The sequence below is a fragment of the Canis lupus genome, chromosome 20, assembly GCF_003254725.2.
Source record: "Canis lupus dingo isolate Sandy chromosome 20, ASM325472v2, whole genome shotgun sequence".
Lineage (NCBI taxonomy): Eukaryota > Metazoa > Chordata > Mammalia > Carnivora > Canidae > Canis > Canis lupus.
In genome coordinates, this window is record NC_064262.1 from 47,321,207 (window position 1) to 47,327,153 (window position 5,947).

Below are 5,947 nucleotides of genomic sequence, written 5' to 3' on the forward strand. Positions count from 1 at the left end.
CTCTTTTTTAAATAATAAATTTATTTTTTATTGGTGTTCAATTTGCCAACATACAGAATAACACCCAGTGCTCATCCCGTCAAGTGCCCCCCTCAGTGCCCGTCACGCATTCACCCCCACCCCCCGCCCTCCTCCCCTTCCACCACCCCTAGTTCGTTTCCCAGAGTTAGGAGTCTTTATGTTCTGTCTCCCTTTCTGATATTTCCTAGGGAATAGAAGGGAAGGGAGAAGAAATTTTTTACAGCTCTTTATTTCTCCTCGAGTATATAGTGCCATCAATTTTCTTTTGATGAATGTTTCTAGTCTTTGTTAAAATGAATACTTTGTATACGTATGATTTCACACTATTGCTCTGTCACATTCACCATGTTATATTAATTGAATCACACAGAATATAGGTTTTGATAAAGGTTGGCTTTTTACATTTAGCATAATATTATTGAGATTCAACCAAGTTGTTGTATCAGTAGTTCTTGTCTTGGGGATCCCTGGGTGGCTCAGCGGTATAGTGCCTACCTTTGGCCCAGGGTGCGATCCTGGAGTCCTGGGATCGAGTCCCATGTCGGGCTCCCGGCATGAAGCCTGTTTCTCCCTCCTCCTGTGTCTCTGCCTCTCTCTCTCTCTCTCTCTCTCTGTGTCTATCAGAAATAAATAAATAAATAAATAAATCTTAAAAAAATTAGTTCTTGTCTTTTTATAACTAAGTAGTATCCATGGTGTATATGAACTGTAATTTGTTTTCCAGTTATTCACCGAAGATTAATTCCAATTTGGCTATTACAGATAAAGCCGTTTTGAGCATTCATGTGCAAGTTTTTGTGTGAACATATGGTTTCATATCTCTGAGAGTATGACTGCTGGGTTGTATATGCAAAGTTTAAATTTTTAAGAAACTATATAGGTATTCATATATATGTTTTATATACACGTATTTATAAGATACTATATATAAAACTGTATTTCATCCATTATCTATCTATCTATCTATCTATCTATCATCATCATCATCATCATCATCTTTATCTATCATCTATCCATCCATCATCTCCAGTACCCCAGAGCCCCTTTATGACTCCACGTTCTCATTCAGGTCTTCTCCTCAAAGATAACTTCTTTTCTGATTTTTTTCTTTTTTAAGATTTTATTTATTTATTCATGAGAGACAGAGAGAGAGAGGGGGGGCAGAGAGAGAGGCAGAGACACAGGCAGAGGGAGAAGCAGGCTCCATGCAGGGAGCCTGATGTGGGACTCGATCCCAGGACTCCAGGATCACGCCCTGGGCTGAAGGTGGCGCTGAACCACTGAGCCACCCAGGCATCCCTCTTTCCTGATTTCTAACACCTTAGATTAGTGTGCCTTTTCTTGAACATTATTTAAACACAGTCATGTATACTTTTTTCCTGTTGTCTTTTTCTTAACATCGTATTTGTGAGAGTCATTACAGTTGCTGTGTATAACAGTTCTTTACCTCTTTTCACTGCTCTACAGTATAACTTAAGGTATTTTGAATTGAGTTTTTTTTTCTTGGAAAGGATCCCTAAACTTGACATCCAGTGTTTGAATGAGCATCATAAGTAAAATGCTCTAAAGACCTGAGAATCTGCATCATAGGTACTCAATAAATATTCTCTGTGAGAGCTTGATTCAGTCACTCAGTTGGAATGGTAGAGCTCCATGTGTTGGGTCTATTTCAATGCTACTAGGCACCCCCTGCTGGTCTCTGGGAATGCTGGGAGACAGAAAAGTGTAGTGGTTAAACTCAGACAAGCTTTAGCTCTGCCACTTGGTGGATGCGAAATCTTTGGGAAGTAATTAAATACACCTGAGCCTTCCTTTCCTCACCTGAGATACAAGGATGGTACTATTACTCATCCTGCAGGCAGAATGTGAGACTTTATATAAGGCACAATGTATGTAAAGTGCATAGGACAGCTATTGAATACAGTCAGCCCTCAATAAAAGTGCCTGTGGTCATTGCATTGTAGCTTCTTGGTGGTTTCTAGAGCTCAGCAGGCTTGCTCGTGTTTCCAGCACCTAACATGTTCTCCCAGAGCTCAATTGACAGTATTGCATTCTCAAAGTCATAGCCCTTAATCAGATCTAGCCAAGAAGGAATAAAGTATAGCTGGGGATAAAAGGGAAGAGAAAGCCTATTCTCATCAGTCTGACTGACTACGGCAAAGTAGAAAGTTTCAGAATGTGCTTCTTAATCTTGGTTGTTGCTGTTGGTCAATATGGTGCTTATCAGTAGAAGTCATGGTTGTAAAGATCTCTGAGCAAGGCTGTTTCCTGGCTCTCCTGCAGGTGGCAGGCACACCTTACTTTGCACAGCTGGCCGATTACATGTGCTTCTGACTCTGTACCTTTGTACCTCTGGGCTTCTAGAGATGCCCTTGGTGAGATATGTGTGTGTGTGGGGGTGCTGGGCCATTTCAGCACCACGGACACAGACCTTTAAAGATTTATTGCTTTAATCAGGCACCTTTAGGTTTTTCTACTGACAACAGTGGGCTGAACAGGAAAAGCTCTGGCTTTGCAAACAAACAACAGTTGGACTGTCACCCTTATTCCTTACTTGCTGCAAAAATGAAAGCCAAGTTGTGTCACCTCTTGAATCTCAGTTTCTTTATCTGTGAAAGAGTTGATAATTATTGCTGTTTGTTTCTCAGGACTTTCTGTGCATCCTCCTACCTCCCTAGTCTTGATCCTTTGTCTGAAGTGGGTATTCAGTACACTCTGAGCTCATCCGGCTCAGAACTGCCCAGCCCTGCATGCTGTTGCAGTCCGGAATCTTCCATCTTCCTTGGTCACCGACCTCTGCTAGATCATTTCTAATGATGACCTCTTTTGACAGCCTACTCTGTTGTTCTCTTTGTGTATACATACACAAAACACATAAGTACACATTCATATGGATACATAAACGTGCCCACTCAATACATGTACACACATATACATACATACACATGAAAGTAAACATTCACAGACACACTTATTTTGGCAAATGTATCCATCCATCCAACTATTGATGATGTCAATAGAAATCCATCAAGCCCCCAATCTTCTGATACAGATATCATTTGGTATATATATATTTAGATTATATTTATTTATTCATGATAGAAAGAGAGAGAGAGGCAGAGACACAGGCAGAGGGAGAAGTAGGCTCCATGCCAGGAGCCTGACGTGGGACTCGATCCCGGGACTCCAGGATTGCGCCCCGGGCCAAAGGCATGCGCTAAACCGCTGAGCCACTCAGGGATCCCCTCATTTGGTAGATATTTTGTGAGCTTATAGCCTGAGGAAGAGGAGGGCATATAAACAAATAACTCCAGTACAATGAGATAAGCATTATAAAGTGCCAAAGAGAAGAGATTGGGTCTGATTACTGCTGTATTCTCAGCTCCTGTGGAATGGCAGTGCTCAATTGATATTTGTGGGATGAAAGAATGAATGAATGAATGGAGGTCTCTAAAGTATTAGATATTAGAGGAAGGAGTAACTCATATACCTGAAAGGGCCAAGGAATGCTTTGCAAACATGGTGATGTGAGTCAAGTCTTGAAGGACAAGGGATTGTTTGTGTATGTGTATTGTGTGGGCATATGTGTTTGTGTATATGTGAGTACATGTGTGTGTGTGTGCTGTGTGGGCATATGTGTACATGACTACACATGGGTGTATGTGAATGTGCACACACGTGTGTATGTGTGGGCACAAGTGAATGTGTGTATTAGCTTCCTAAGGCTGCCATAAAAAGTACTGCAGACTGGATGGCTTAAACAACAAATTTATTTTCTCACAGTTCTGGAGGCTGGAAATGTGAGATCAAGGAGTCAGAGGGCTGGTTTCTTCTAAGGCTCCTACTCCTGCACTTGCAGCTGGCTATCTTCTCCCTGTGTCCTCACATGCTTCTTCCTCTATAACTGTGCATGTCTTAATCTCTTATTATAAGGACACCAGCCATATTGGATTATTCATATATTGGCCTATTCATATGACTTCAGTTTACCTTAATTACCGCTTTTATTTTTTACTTTAATTTTTAAAAAAGATTTTTTATTTATTTGAGAAAGGGAGAGAAAGAAAGAGAGAGAAATGAATGAGAGCATGCACATGAACAGGGGCAGAGGGTGAGGGAGAAGCAGACTCCCATGCTGAGCAGGAAGCTTGACGCAGGGCTTGATCCTGGGCCCCTGAGATCATGACCTGGGCGGAAGGCAGATGTTTAACTGACTGAACCACCTGGGTACATTTTAATTACCTCTTTAAATGGGCAGCCCTGGTGTGCAGCGGTTTGGCGCTGCCTGCAGCCCAGGGTGTGATCCTGGAGACCCTGGATCAAGTCCCATGTCGGGCTCTCTGCATGGAGCCTGCTTCTCTCTCTGCCTCTCTCTCTCTCTGTGTCTCTATGAATAAATAAATAAAAATATTAAAAAAAATAATTACCTCTTTAAATACTTTCTCCAAATACAGTAGCATGTTGAGGTACTCAGGGTTAGGATTTTCACATATGAATCTTGGGAGGACACAGTTTAGCTTCTAGTACTATGCACATGAATGTATAAGTGTGTATGTGAATGTGTACTTATGTTGTATATATGTATGTGCACGTGTGTTGGGTGGGCACGTCTATGTATGCATACGGATGCATACTTAAGTGTTCGTGTATGCATACTTATGCATGTATATAACTTATGCATGTATACTTGTGTGTATCTGTGTGAATATGTACGTGTGTGTGTGTGTGTGTCGTGTGGGCATGTATATGAGCCTATACATGTGTATATTAATGTGTGCAACTGTGTGTGTCTGTGCGTGTGAGAACATTTCAGGCAGAGGAAATACCATGTGTAAAAATCATGCTATATATGGAAAATTTAGTTTTAGTTTTTTATTTTTATTTTTTAATTTATTATTATTTTTTTAAATTTATTTTTTATTGGTGTTCAATTTACTAACATACAGAATAACCCCCAGTGCCCGTCACCCATTCACTCCCACCCCCCGCCCTATTTTTTAATTTAAATTCAATTTGCCAACATATTAGATTCAGATGTAGTTTTCAGTAATTCGTCAGTTGCATATAATACCCAGGGCTCATCACATCATGTGCCATCCTTAATGTCCATTGTTTGGAGAATTTTGCAGTTTGGTTTCTATCTACTCTTGGCCCATATGCATATTTTTTTGAGTTTAGTTGGATGCATGGAACAAATCATTTCCTCTAGCTTACTCCTAACATTCTGTGCTCACTCTCCCCTCTACTGTCACATATTCTTTATGATTACCACGTTAATGGCTGCTTAATATTCCACGGAGTGCATAAATAATGATTTGCTTTACCTTTTTGTTGCTTTTTAAAATTGTAGATAAGAGTGAAATAACCACTTAAAATTGTCTTCTTTTTTTGAATTATTTCTTTGTGATAACTTTTCCAAAGTGGAATTACTGGATCAAAAGTAGAGAACATTTTTATAGCTTTTGACAAAGCTAGTGCTTTCCAAAGGTTGTAACAGTTTATCCCATCATTCTACCATCAGGAGTTTTACTACTAGTTCATAAAACTTTGTGCTAATTTGTTAGAGTTTTAACACGTCCCCACAGGGGTGGTGGAGTTTGCACTGCTTTGACTGCTAATGCAGAAGAATTCCCCATACGCATGCCAGTGATTTATACAGCCTCTTTTGTGGATTGTTATGGATGAGCTCTGCTTAAAAGCTTCAGAGTCAATGTGGAGGGAGATGTTGAAATTCAGAGCTGAATGGTTCCAGTGGAGGTAGTTAATAGTGCCAAAAGAGTCGGCGTTGGTGGTATAGTGGTGAGCATAGCTGCCTTCCAAAAGATTCTCTTTGAGGTTAAGCTAAAATCTCTTTCCTCAACATTTCTGCTTGTGGTCCTTGCTTCTCTGTAGGTCTCAAACCACAGGGTGGTATCCCTTTTAAAAG